The sequence below is a fragment of the Rana temporaria genome, chromosome 6 (genome assembly GCF_905171775.1).
Source record: "Rana temporaria chromosome 6, aRanTem1.1, whole genome shotgun sequence".
NCBI classification, from domain to species: Eukaryota; Metazoa; Chordata; class Amphibia; order Anura; family Ranidae; genus Rana; species Rana temporaria.
In genome coordinates, this window is record NC_053494.1 from 120,140,468 (window position 1) to 120,155,523 (window position 15,056).

The following is a 15,056-nucleotide window of genomic DNA, read 5'->3' on the forward strand; positions in this document are numbered from 1 at the left end:
ACAGAAAAAATTATTACATTGTGTTTCGATCAGTATTCTTGATAATCACTGTCAATAAAGAAAAAATTAAAACCAAATATTTACACCACTAAATTACTAAAAAATGTTTGAATCCAAAAAGGAAGCATTTTTTGTGGAATAAGGAATAAAAAAAAATTTAAAAATTTGTGACATCAAAAGCTGAAAAATGAGTGGCTTCTTATTTCTAGACTGAATACCCAGTTTGTAGATGAGTGAATAATGTGCAAATGTGGTTAGTTAATACATCTGAGTAAGTACATTTTGCACTAGAAATGCACTATTTTTGGAGAGAACCTGGAAGACAGAAAAATAGAGAAAAAGCAGTAATGACAAACAACTGTATAAAGTCCAATGGTCTAATTATTTATTAGTTATGTGAATATTCCTTTCTTTTGGGGGCCGAATCAGAAAGAAATATGATCTGGCATAGCAATGGCCCCCCCACCCATGAAGTACTCAACATATTTGTCGCGTACCTCACGAGCAGATTGGGGGGCCAAGCCAGCGTGACCAGTGTCCAGGCCAGGAATGCTCTCTGAGGGTAGTCCTGCCTCAGAGCCCATGGGGGCTAGGTACGTCTGGGAGTGCCTGCGTAGAAAATTGTGCAAAATGCAGCAGGCAAATATAATGGTGTTCAATTTATATTCCGCCAAATGTATCGATGTCAGGAACAGGCGGAACCGGTTGGTGAGGATCCCAAAGGCATTCTCGACTACCCTCCGAGCCCTGGACAACCGAAAATTGAACACCTTCCTCTCTAAGGTGAGGGTCCTCTGGAGAAAAGGCCGCATTAGGTTAGGTCCAAGCCCGAAAGCTTCGTCCGCTAGGAACACAAACGGAAGTCCTTCCACATTATCTTCATCTGGTGGCAATGCCAGACCACCAGTTTGGAGACGATCATAGAAATCAGTCCGTGAGAACACTCCCCCATCTGACATCCGGCCGTTCTTCCCCACGTCCACATATAGAAACTCATACTGTGCCGACACCACCGCCATCAACACAATACTATGATAACCCTTGTAATTATAATAGTAGGACCCCGAGTGGGGTGGGGGCACAATGCGGACGTGTTTCCCATCTATTGCTCCACCGCAGTTAGGAAAATCCCACCGCTGGGCAAATTGGGAAGCCACAGACTGCCATTCCTGTGGTGTGGAGGGTAGCTGTGGGGACAAACAAAAAAAGAGATTTAGTACTTTGGCACATAAACATAGCAAACATAATCCTACAAGCATCCTTGTGCAACTTTACATTTTTTAAATAGCATTTTCAAATTAGTAAGGGAGAATTTCGGGGCACAAATAGATAGGCCCACTTAATTAATAAGAGACTCCACAGCCCTCTGATGGGGACAAAAACAATTTGAAGGGGGGGTGGGGGGTGTTTAAACTGTTTTTCAAAAAAAAAAAAAAAAAAAAAATTAAGTGGCAAGGTGGGGGTTGGCCCGAAGATAGCATGCTGGACAGGTTAATATTGGGTAAGATCCAAATATGCAGGTAGGCCAAAAGACAAATTACATGTAAAGCTGATATCAACATGCATAGGGAGAAAAGGGAACGTAAGTTAAACACACAGCATATCTGGGAAATAAAATAAAAAGTTAGTTGCCCACATTATTAAAGACACATTGTGAGGTTAAAATGAGGTAACTTACCTTAATATACTCCTCGTGCAGAACTTGGATGATGGCAGCACACGTGTCCGGTATGATGACCCCAAGCGCCTGCGGAGAGATGCCTGTCGAGAACTTGAGGTCCTGCAGGCTCCTCCCAGTCGCCAGGTACCGCAACGTGGCAATAAGCCTCTGCTCGGCCGTGATGGCTTGGCGCATCACAGTGTCCTGCCTCGTGATATAGGGGGACAGAAGATCCAGCAGACTGTTGAATACGGGGTCCGTCATGCGGAGAAAATTCCTATAGTCATTAGGATTATTCTCCTGGATTTCCCTAAGCAGAGGCATATGTGAGAACTGGTCACGCTGGCGCAACCAATTCTTGGTCCAGAAACGCCTCCGCCCCCTGTTTCTGGCCAAAGTACTGGAATAATGAACATATCCAGCAGCCATCCCATAAACAGCACCAACTCGCGAAAATTGACGCTGCTGCTCCATCATGGCTTCAAACCGGCCGGCTGGTCAGTCAAGAACACACTCCAACAAAAAGCACAATCAAATCCAGCGGTACCTGCAAAGAACGCACGACACACAGATACGATCGCACAGTACGAAACTGCAAAGCAGAACGAACTGCACGCCTGTACCCGAATGCCAACTACGTACCCACAAGCACACGCACTGAACCAGAAAATACTACCTGATAAAGCATGGAGACCGAGAAGCGCGAATCAGCTCTAACCAAACCTTCACTAACACGAGCAAAGCCGTAACTAGCAAAAGCGGAACAGAGGGCGTCGCCATTGACTTTGGCCTTTCCCTTTATAGTGACGTCAAACGTGGATTACGTGCACGCGTTCTGGTCCGCAGGGAAATATGGTCCGCTGGTGTGTACAAGCCAGCGGGCCAAATGACAAAACAGCCTTGTACGCCGGAAACAGCCCGTCGGACATTTTCCAGCGAACATGTTTGGTCGTGAGTACCCGGCCTTAGGAATAACTCACTTAAATCTGACCAAACAAGAGTCTAGTAGGCTTCCCGGGTATGAAAAAGTTTGAAAAACAAAATTATAAATTATAATATAATAAATGATTATAAATAATTATAACATAATAATATAATTCTAATAAATATTATTCAATAATGTAATCAACTCAAAATCACTGAAATGTACTCAATTGCAGAACTGTCGCTGTCATTACTTAAATTTTTTTTATGACGAATTTCCCCACAAATCACTATCGCTCAATTCTGCAAGTGATTATAATTTATTATCGCTTTTTTCTATCTGCCCTAAAACCACTTTTGACATAAAGGGACACTTTTGGTTGCTATGGACAATCTACAGTTTGCAGGCAGAAAGAACAATTTTTATTATACAAAAGTACATGTAGGGCACTGGGCAGACCACTAGGGACAAAAGGGGTGTGTATTTTTTACATACAGTACTGTAATCTATAAGATTACAGTATGTAATGTGTTTGTTTACTTTTTTGAATTTGGCGCCGTTCTCCGCCCCCGTGCGTCGCAACGTCGCAGGGAACGGAGATCGGCGGCACACAGGGACACAGAGAACCCGCTCGCTCACACAGCACAGTTACATAGCACCTGAACGCAGTCGCTCTTACTGTGCGTGTGCTGTTTAATAGCACCTGAACGCAGTTGTTGTCACTGGCGTGTGCTGTTACATAGCACCTGAACGCAGTTGTTGTCACTGCGCGTGTGCTGTTACATAGCACCTGAACGCAGTTGGTGTCACTGCACGTTTGCTGTTTCATAGCACCTGAACGCAGTTGTTGTCAATGCGCGTGTGCTGTTACATAGCACCTGAACGCAGTTGGTGTCACTGCACGTTTGCTGTTTCATAGCACCTGAACGCAGTTGTTGTCACTGCGCGTGTGCTGTTTCATAGCACCTGAACGCAGTTGGTGTCACTGCGCGTTTGCTGTTTCATAGCACCTGAACACAGTTGGTGTCACTGCACGTTTGCTGTTTCATAGCACCTGAACGCAGTTGTTGTCACTGCGCGTGTGCTGTTACATAGCACCTGAACGCAGTTGGTGTCACTGCACGTTTGCTGTTACATAGCACCGGAACACATTAATATGTCTGGAAGGACAACAAAGAGAGGCAGAGAGTCACGAGGGCAAGCAGGCTCTGCATCTAGAGGTAACGCTGGTGGTGGATGTGGTGCATCCTCTTCAGCACGTGGCCGCGGCCGTGGCCGCTCGTCCTTCTTTTCGGGAGCTGGCCGTGTTGAGCCTCAACATGCAGAGAAATTAGTGGAGTGGATGACCAAGCCGTCCTCATCCTCCTCATCCTCTCTCACACAGACTGATCTTAGTTTGTCTGGCAAAGCAGCTGCCAAGGCGTCCTCTTCCCTCTGCACAATGGCATCACACAATCCTTCCCTAGTCCCACCATGTCCTCCTGAGGAGTCCCCCGAACTGTTTCAGCACAGTGTTGGGTACATGCTGCATGAAGATGCGCAGCGTTTTGAAGACTCCGATGATGGAACACAGATAGAGGAAGGCATTGATGTGAGCCCAGGGAGAGGGGGTGGCCGAGAGGGACAGCAATCTGGCAGTGATGTTCCCCCAGCTGGAGCATACTGCCAGGTTTTCAACAGTGATGATGAGGAGGGAGGGGATGATGAGGTCACTGACTCTACCTGGGTGCCTGATAGGAGAGAGGAGGAGGAGGAGGAGGAGGAGGTGGAGGATGAGGAGGACGAGGCACAGGCACATCTCCAAAGAGGCAGGATGCCCTCCAGGGGTCAGCGTAAGGGCAGCACACCAACTGCATTACGTGGCACATCTTCGCTTGTGCATGGCGCTGCTGTGTCTCAACGGTACAGCAAAAGTTCTTTGGTGTGGGCCTTTTTTGAAACATGTCCATCAGATCGTACCTTTGCTGTTTGAAACATATGTCTCAAGCGTATCTCGCGTGGCCAAAACATCACCCGCTTGGGCACCACATGCTTGTCCAGACATATGTCGAGCTGCCATGCAGCTCGTTGGCAAGCATACCAGAAAGACCCACACCAAAGACCAAAGCGGACCTCCCCTTGCCCTTCTGTGACCTCCAACCCCACTAGACCCCCAGTCCTCTCTGAAGCCTGCACTGAAGGTGTAGAAATAGGTGTGTCACAACCTATTAGTGGTAGTACATGCAGGCAATCTACTGATAGTACCAGACAAATTTCCCTGCCCCAGCTGCTGCAGTGCCGAAAGAAGTACGCTCCCAGCCATTCACATGCCCAGCAGTTGAATGCTAGCTTAGCAAAATTGCTAGCACTTCAACTGCTACCTTTTCAGTTGGTAGATTCTGCCCCCTTCCGTGAGTTTGTGGAATGTGCAGTACCTCAGTGGCAAGTACCCAAACGCCACTTTTTCTCACGGAAGGCGATTACGGCTCTCTACCGGCATGTGGAAGGCAATGTCCATGCCTCGCTGGACAGGGCGGTCAGTGGTAAGGTGCATCTTACTGCTGACTCATGGTCCAGCAGGCATGGACAGGGACGTTACCTGTCTTTTATGGCCCATTGGGTGACTCTGCTGGCAGCTGGGAAGGACGCAGGGCAAGGTACAGTAGTTTTGGAGGTTGTTCCGCCACCACGCCTCCAAAACACTACTACTGGTTGTGACACACCTCTCTCCTCCACCCCCTCCTCTGTGGCCTCTTCCTGTGGCGATGTTTCCTCAGAACCAGCCTTGCTCCGTAGGCGTACGAGGGGCTACGCAGGAATGCAGGCCAAGAGATGCCATGCGGTGCTAGAGCTGGTGTGCTTGGGAGACAGGAGCCACACTGGGGAAGAGGTTCTTTCAGCTCTGCAGGGGCAGGATCAGAGGTGGTTGACGCCACGCCAGCTGAAGCCTGGAATGGTGGTCAGCGATAATGGCACCAACCTCCTCTCTGCCCTGCGACAGGGAAAACTCACCCATGTGCCCTATTTTGCGCATGTCCTGAATTTGGTGGTGCAGAGGTTCTTGGGCAGGTACCCGGGCTTACAGGATGTCTTGAAGCAGGCCAGGAAAGTCTGTGTGCATTTCCGGAGGTCATATAATGCCACTGCTCGGCTGACAGACCTCCAGAGGGAATACAACCTGCCCAGGAACCGCCTAATCTGTGACATGCCCACCAGATGGAACTCTACGTTGGCCATGCTGCAGCGGCTGCACACGCAGCAGAGGGCCATCAATGAGTACCTGTGCCAATATGGCAGCAGAACTGGGTCAGAGGAGCTTGTTTTTTTTCACCACGCCAGTGGGTCTTGATCAGGAATGCATGCACTGTCCTGTCACCATTTGAGGAGGCCACGAGGATGGCGAGCAGTGACAGTGCATGCATCAGTGAGACTGTCCCTCTTATTCACATGTTGGAGCACACGCTACGTGGAATAATGGACAGGGCTCTTGAGGCAGAACAGAGGGAGGAAGAGGAGGACTTCCTTACATCTCAATGCCCCCTTTATCCAGACACTGTTCCTGCTTGCCCACCTAGCACACAGGAAGAGGAGGAGGAGGAGGAGGAGGAGGATTATTGTATCAGCAGCATGGAGGTGGAGCCTAGCACTCAGCATCAGCAGGAGCAGTCTTCAAGGGATCATTTACAGTCCCAAGGAACACGTGGACTTTTGCGTGGCTGGGATGAGGTGGCTGCGGATCCTGTCGTCCTCAGTGACCCAGAGGACTGTGCCCCGAATGCCTCTGCAAACCTACGCTGCATGGCCTCCCTGATCCTGCAAAGCCCGCGTAAGGATCCTTGTGTACGTGCTATCAAGGAGAGGGATCATTACTGGCTGGCAACTCTCCTTGATCCACGTTACAAGAGTAAGGTAGCGGACCTTATGTTGCCATCGCAGAGGGAGCAGGAGATGAAACTTCTGCGGGAGGCCTTGCAGAAGGGTCTGTGCAATGCGTTCCCAGAACCGGGGGGTTTACCAAAACCTGGCCCTGGACAACGTCTTGCTGAGGCTTCGGTGAGTCAGAGGAGCGGTGGAGAAGGTGGCCATCTGACCGATGCGTTCAAACTATTTTTTAGTCCGCAGCCCCAAGGTCTGACCGGTTCCAGCAACCATCGCCAGCGTCTGGTTTACATTGTCCGGGAATACCTAGGGGCAAGATCCGACTTGGACACCTTCCCCACCGAAAATCCTCTGGCTTACTGGGTCTTGAGGATGGATCACTGGCCAGAGCTTGCACAGTACGCAATTGAGCTACTGGCTTGCCCTGCATCCAGTGTTCTTTCAGAACGCACATTCAGTGCTGCTGGAGGCTTTGTGACTGATCACAGGGTGTGCCTCTGCACCGACTCTGTTGATCGACTGACCTTCATCAAAATGAAACAGGCTTGGATCAACACCAGCTACCAATCACCTGATGCTGATGTTACTGAATAAAAATTTAAATGTCAGATCCCTTTGAGACTGCGTATGCTGATGCTGAGTCACTGTCCTGTTATGCTGCTGATGGAATATCCTTCTCCTCCTCACTTTTCTTGCTGATAGCTAGTAAGAAATTTTGTTTTTCTGGGCTCCGCCACCAGTGCCTAAGGCCTAATTTTTCTGCCCCTGTTTAACAGGGGCGTATAATAACAATTTTTGATGCAATACTTTGCACGTGGCTCCTTGTTGCACTCCAATTACAGTTATTGGGAGGGGTTGCAGTGTTGTGTTGTGCCTAAGGACAATTTTTTCTGCCCCTGTGTAACAGGGGCGTCTAATAACAATTTTTGATGCAATACTTTGCACGTGGCTCCTTGTTGCGCTCCAATTACAGTTATTGGGAGGGGTTGCAGTGTTGTGTTGTGCCTAAGGCACAATTTTTCTGCCTCTGTGTAACAGGGGCGCCTAATAACAATTTTTGATGCAATACTTTGCACGTGGCTCTTTGTTGCGCTCCAATTACAGTATGTTTGAGGGGTGCCCTTTTTTCTACAATTTTGCTTTCACAAAAAAATAATGGCCCCCCACCACCCCTAAAATAATCGAGATATTGTTGCCACACAGCACGTGCGCAAGCAGTATTAAATTACTTTTTTCTTATAATAATTTCATGTTGTGCAGGGACATTTATAAACACGTGCCACTACGATATTTAAAGGAATTTTTCTTTTTTTTTTCACTTTAAGCATCATTAAAATCGCTGCTCCAGAAAAACCGTCCGTTTTTAAAAGTTTTTTTTCCATTGATACATGTTCCCTGGGGCAAGACTTGGGTTCTGAAAGACGTTTTCCAACATTGAATTGAATATTGGTCTTTAAAATGAGCGTTTTTGAATTCGAACGAGTCCCATAGACTTCAATGGAGTTCTAAATGTTCGCGCGAATCCGCGGTCTGTTCGAACGTTCTGGTGCGAACCGAACCCGGGTTCGGCTCATCCCTACTGGGGACAAATCCTGTTAATCCTTTTCAGGCAGGGACAGCCTCTTCAAATCTGGGACCTCTATTCACTTTGCTGTATCATAAATTTAAAATCTGTTGAGGCTGGTACTTCCACTGTTCACTTTGGGCTTATTACTGTTGGAATAAAAATAAGAGTTATTGCAGCCAAAGCAACCGTAAATAATTTGTTTGCGAGATAAAAATATAAACAAAATAGGTAAGGGGGCTGCTTAACCATTTGCCTACTGGGCACCTTTACCCCCTTCCTGCCCAGACCAATGTTCAGCTTTCAGTGCTGTCACATTTTGAATGACAAGTGCGGCCATACAACACTGTATCCACACAAAATTTGTATAATTTTTTTCACACAAATAGAGCTTTTTTTGGTGATATTTAATCACCACTGGAGGTTTTTTTTTTTGCAAAATAAATGAATAAAGACCAACAATAATAAAAAATAATAAAAATGTTTTCATAAAATTTTGCAAGTAGGTAATATTTCTCTTTCACAGATGTGTGCTGATGAAGCTACACGGATGGACACTGACAAGCTGCACTGATGAACACTGATTAGGTGGCACTGATGTGCATTTATGGGCACTGATAGTCTGCACTTATGAGGCGGCACAGTTGGACACTGATGAGGCTGCAGTGATAGGTGGCACTGATGAGGAGGCAATGGTGAGCACTGATTGGCAGCACTGGTGGACACTAATTGGTAGCACTAATGGACACTGATTGGCAGCACTGGTGGGCAGAGATTGGCAGTGCTGGTGGGCACACATTGGCAGCAGTGGTGGACACTGTTGGAAGTGCCCTGATTATCAGTGTACATGTCCCTTTTAGAGAAGCCGGTTATCGGCTCTTTTCTCCCCTCATGCTGTCAGCATGAAAAAATAAGTGCTTATAACTGGTTTATGTTTACATCCATGATCAGCTGTGATTGCACACAGCTGATCACATGATAAAGAGGTGCTGATTGGCTCGTTACCTCAATCTGTGATCAGCAGTGTCTAGAAGACACTGCTATCAGAGAGCATGGCGGGCGCGATCACAGGACGCCGTCATGTGACTGCGTCCCAGAACTAGCCGGCCAGGCTGTAGCTGTCATTCGGCTATAGCATGGTTGACAAGTGGTTAAAGGCTGAAGGTTAAAGAGTTTGTTTTTCCCATGTCCCTTCTTGTCAAAATTGCAATAAAAGAAGGACTGGCTGTACTGTTTTGATCGGTTCCTGCCCAGATCCCTATGCAACTTTTTGACAGTATAATAAAGAATGTACAGCGCTCACCCCTAGGTGACAGAAAAATAAATAAGTCAATAGAGAATATATATAATATATGTAAATAAAAAAAAAAAAAATCCATTAAGATGCTGCAAAAAGTGTGAAAAGTGCCACACACAGTATTTAAATTCAGCCCATATTGTAAAGCGCAATTAATAAATACAGTCCAAAATATAAAATGCAATTATTCCACAGTTCATCTACCATGAGACTATTTCCCAGAATTCTCTCAAGTGTGATCCAAGTGTTCTGCTTCACAAAACATGCAGCTCCCAGTCAGTACTTTATCCTTAACCATCCTTCTCTATTTGTGATTAAACAAACTCACCAGATGGTAATAACCTCTTTTCATAAAGCAGGTCTATTGTGCCTATCTATAAGCCTTATATGCTTGACTCCTTGCTTCCCAATACTCCCTGATCGACAGGAAACCCCCAGAGAAGAAGAAACCAACATAGCATAAAACCATACAAAATGAATTAAGGCATAAGCAGAATGACAGTCACACAATTAAAAGTGCTTTTCCAGAAATTAAGAAAATCTCATTATGTGATCAATGTGAAGAAAATATGGTGGCCGCACTCCTATAATCACATTTATTGATGCAGGAAATTCACAACGACAATCCACAATTTACAAAGGAGGGGTATAGCATACAGCTAATGTGTTTCACGCAATTCTTGGTGCTTAATTATAAATTTTTGCTTTGGAGCTATGATTAAGCGCCAAGAATGGTGTGAAACGTGGATGCTATACCCCTCATTTGTACATTATGGATTGTTGTTGTAAATTTTCTGCATTAATAAAGGTATTTTATGGAAGTGTGGCCAGCCAGACTTTCTTCACATTGGGATTCCTGTGACATCCAGGGCCAGCACACATCAGTGTGCAGTGGCAGTGGGAACAGTGGATACTTACCTGGAGTGGTGTTTCACTCTCTCTCATTCTGTCATAGAGGAGTGCCGCATCACCAGTCTTCTGTGCCTATGGATTCCCCTGTAAGCATAATGATGTCACAGTGCAAAGCCACACTGCATGTTTCAGCAATCCTTCAGAAGTACCCTTTGTCAAAATGGCAGGACCCTTTTAAACAATGCCTTGTCTACTGGCCTTAAAAATGGCCCAGAATTTGTTTATCACGATTTGCCGCACAAAGACATTGATGTGGTTTCCTTTGAGTTCAGGTTTTTTAGAATTACTTTAGGATTCACCAAACCCTCTTATGAATCAAATCAGGTGCATTTGCTCATCCCCATTCTTTAGGGTTGCAAAGAGAGCACCTTCAGGCCGGATTCACACTTATGCAGTGCGAATTTCAGCTCTCTTATCTCTGCAAAGAGATAAGAGAACTGTTCAGCAGATCAGCTCTGTTTTAGATGCGAATTTGGAGACCTGGGAGAGGGGAGGGGGAGGGGGAAGTGTATTGAGCTGAATGAGAGAAATCCTGAAGAGAAATGAACACATGTGCGAATCAGATGCATGCCCATAGAAGATAATGGGCCTGAATTCGCACCTGAGCCGCACCGCAAAGCCTAGAAAGAGCACACGTTTTTTCCGGCAATGCGCAGTGCGAATGCATCGCACATATGTGAACCAGCCTCATTGAAATCAATGTATTTTATAATGTTATGCGAATTGGCTGCGGTTTAAGCTGCAACCAATTCGCATATGTGTGAACCCGGCCTAATAAGATAGATTAGATTGTAGAGCGCACACTGATTAATAGTGAAAAGCCATCTGCAACATAGTTCCACTTAAGATATGGTTTAGAGAAAGTTCCTATAACAGGATGGGATGTGGAATTTTGAATGTTGCAGAATAGATATGTATAACAAATATATGTTTCAGCCTGGTCAAACCCCAAACAAATGGAATATACAAGCACAATTGATTAAGTAAAAAAGGTTTATTACAAAGACATAGAAAAAAATATATATAGAAATTTGGACATATGTTTAAAATGTTCAGACAAAAAGTAGAAAAAGTACTAGTAGTGCAGAAAAACTGCACATAGTCTTCAGACCCCACGTAGAAAGGTTCTACTAGTTTCGCCATTACGGTTTCATTGGGAACCCGTGGAGGGTGAGAGTCTATAATAATCAAATAACATATTTACAATAGAATTAGGGACAGGAAAAAATATACAATGACAACATCACATACAACTGTTGCAAAAATAGAGTGATCATTAGTAAATATACAAACAAAGTATATATTGCGTACAAATAGATTAAGGTAGTCATATTGGGCTACAATGTATCAAACATTAAAAATCATATGATGAATGTGGACCGGGATGCCGCCCCTACCTGATAAGAATGAGATGAGGTCACAGAAGACAGCAAACGCGATAAACCCATTAACTGGATGCAGACGCCCCCTATTGGTGGAAGGTAACCCTGAATCACAGAATATACCTGAGAGATAATGCAAATTCATGAATGAACCTATTCAGAGGAAATGAAGGGAAGATAGAAAATATCCAGAAACACAGTATAGAATAATATAGGAGATTTAACAGTTAAAAAGCATAGCAGCAAATTGCATCACAAATTGCTGCATAGAAAAGTGTCACATATAAATAGATAATAGCAAAAAACTTACTGCTATAGTCTACTGAATATTTCAAAGAAAAAATAGCCAAATCAAAGTCAAGGAGAGGATGTTTAAAGTGATACGTGGTTCCAAGAGGGTAAGCTGAATGGTCATTCAAAACTGCAAAGACCTCTACTGTGCAGCAGAGATTAGCCTAAAAGTAAATTACATCAGTTAATTCATAACAGTTTAGAGTATAACAAGAAAAAAGATTATTTGAAAAAAGAAAATAAGATAGAAAAAAGAAAAAAATAAATATTAAAGTTAAACCGGGAATACCTAGTCAGTGTATCCTCCTTAATTGCTTGAAGGCACAAAGGACCTCAGCGCTGAGTATATTCAGAACTCACAAGTGTGAAAACACCAGATGAGTCTGCAAGGTCAAAGATGGAAATTAGCGATACAAAAAATGAAAAAAATGAAAAAAATAAATTGAAGGAAATAAACAAAATTTTTATAGAAAAAAAAGGGAGATAAAAAATATATTTGCTTCATGCAACAAGAAAGAAAAGAAACAGGGAGTGAATGACCAGCAGCATACCTAATGAAACTGGGAAACCACGGAGATATTTTTCATTGCTAACTTCAGCAACACAGCAAGCTCACACTGAAGCTGGTAACTGTGTGAGCTGCATATGTAGTATCCTCAATCAGGCTGAAGCAGCACCACCTGAGTGTGGGCTGTCAGCCTGATGTGGGTGGGCGGAGGAAGGCGGCTGACGTCACTAGGGGATTCCCCGGTGATAACGCCCAACCTGGCCACACAGGAGAATCCTGTGACGCTTAAGGGGGCGGCATCAAACGGGGACCAGCAGCGGGCATCATATAGAATGTGACCAGCATGCACAAACCTGTGACAGGAGCCTGTAAGCGGACCCGTGCTGGCATTCATGCCTCCGCATGAATTCAGCGAGATAGAGAATAACGCTGGCGCGGGCCCCCAACCGCCCACATAGGCAGTCATGTAACAAAATCGTGAGAGGTGCTGCACGCCATATAAAGGGCTATAATGCGAGTGCTGTGTGCGGCGAACAAGTTCCCATCTGGGAGATAAGGAATATCAAAGAGGGAAAGGAAGAGGAGAAAAAATATAGATGAAAAGAAAATGTATAAATATAAATGCAGATATAGTATAAATATACATAAAATATGGGAGATAATAAATAAAGAATGATAAAAATAAATAAATAAAAATAAAAATAAGATAGAAATAAAAAAAATAAAATAAAAATAATAAATAAAAAATAAAACTAAACAAAACTGAATAGAAATAATAAAGAAAAAAATAAATAATAATAAAAAAAAAAATTAAATAAGATAAAATAAATAAATAAATAATAAAAATAATAATAAATAAAAATAATAATAATAATAATGAAAAAAACCCGGCCTAATAGTGTATCGAGCCAGTCCAGGCCATACTAGGTCCCAGGTGTCTACCAGGTGGCGATCAGGCTTATCCTGAAGTTTTAGCATTGACAACATCAAATGGGAATCCCAGTTCCTACTGAAAAAAGCAGTCTTTTGTACTGGAAGTGCCTCTCTGGGTTGGAGAAAGCTGTTTTCTCCCAGGCAGCCTTTGTTAAAGGTACCGTATTTATCGTGGTATAACGCGCTCCTGCGTATACCGCGCACCCCTAAATTTGCCCCCGAATCCTGTGGAAAAAACATTTTTTTTGTACTTACAGTTTTGGTGTCTTGCGAGGTGTCCATCGGCGGCCTCGTCGGGTCCGGCGTCCGTCTGCGGCTTCGGGTGTCCTCTTTGTCGGGTCCGGCATCCTTCTGCGGCTTCGGGTGTCCTCTTCGTCGGGTCTGGGGTCCGTCTGCGGCTCCGGGTGTCCTCTTCGTCGGGTCCAGCGTCCTTCTGTGGCGTCCTCGCGTCCTCCCCGCTCGTTTCCCGCGCCGAGTTTGAATACTGCGCCGACATATACAGAGCGCAGTACACTCGTGTATTGTCGGGCAGGCTCGGCAACTCTCGCGCTGAAGTCCTGTACGTCCAGGACGTGAGCGCGGAAGGAGCCGAGACTGCCCGACCTGACCCAAGTGTACTGCGGTGCGCGGTATACGCCGATAAATACGGTATCTGACAGAATTACTTTGTAGGGTCAAATTATAGATGTTTCTGGCAGGGCCTAGTTTTTCTGTGAGCTCATCCAATGAGGTCATGTGGTAGGTGTCAAAGTTTGACACCTCATTTAGTTTTTGGTACTTATCATAGAATCGTACAGTGCTTTCTCAATTATTCCAAATGTCAACATTTTCTTCACCTCATCTGAGACATCCTTTAGCTGAGCTTCTGGGATGTGGTATGACCTAAAATAAAACCTAACACTATGCTCATGTTCTCAAAAACATTAGTGGTAAATCTGAGAATGCCTCTACAAAAAATTATTTGCTTCCTGGGTTTGGGTTTTGGACAGAGTACCGGCTATTTGCATCAGCCTGTGGCTTAATCTTGCACTTGCCAAGGCAGTTACTGGTTCACTGTCTTTCCAGGGCTTTAACAATTTGAGGTGGTAGACCTGTGTAGTACACACCCTAAGGAGCCTCAAGTAACTGGGATTCCCCACCCTGCTCAGCCAGGCACACCAAATTTCCACTGGCACTCCAGAGTCAGAGAACAGTCTGTGACTTTGTTGTTTTTTTTTTGTTTATTGAGGCATAATAACTTGGAAAGGGATGGGAGATTACTTCAGGGACAACTCTTCCTATGTACAGTCTCTATATACAGTGTCTATATACAGCTCATCTTCTTCCTCCAGCACTCACTTACAGAACCCAGCTGGAACACTGTGAATTATCAGTCACTCAGTCAGTTGAAGCAATAGCTCATTACAGGCAGGAACCCAAGGCCCATTAGTTGTGTAGCAAAGGTTCAGTGTCCAGCTTGTATCTTTCCTGTGGCTACTGATCTCAGCACCACCTCTTCAGTCACCGACAGCTGGCCTGGCTGCAGCTGCCCCTTTCACTAGCCCTCCAGGCTAACTTTTCCCTACAGTCCTCCAGACTGACACTCACCAGCTCAACTCGCTGACTCTCAGGAGATCTTCCAGACGTGCTGACCTGCTCCCACTGTCCTCTGTCCGTGCTCCCATGCCTCCTGGAAGGATTTCCTCCATGTGTTTTAGGGGAAATCTTCCAGCACCTGAGCCCAAGG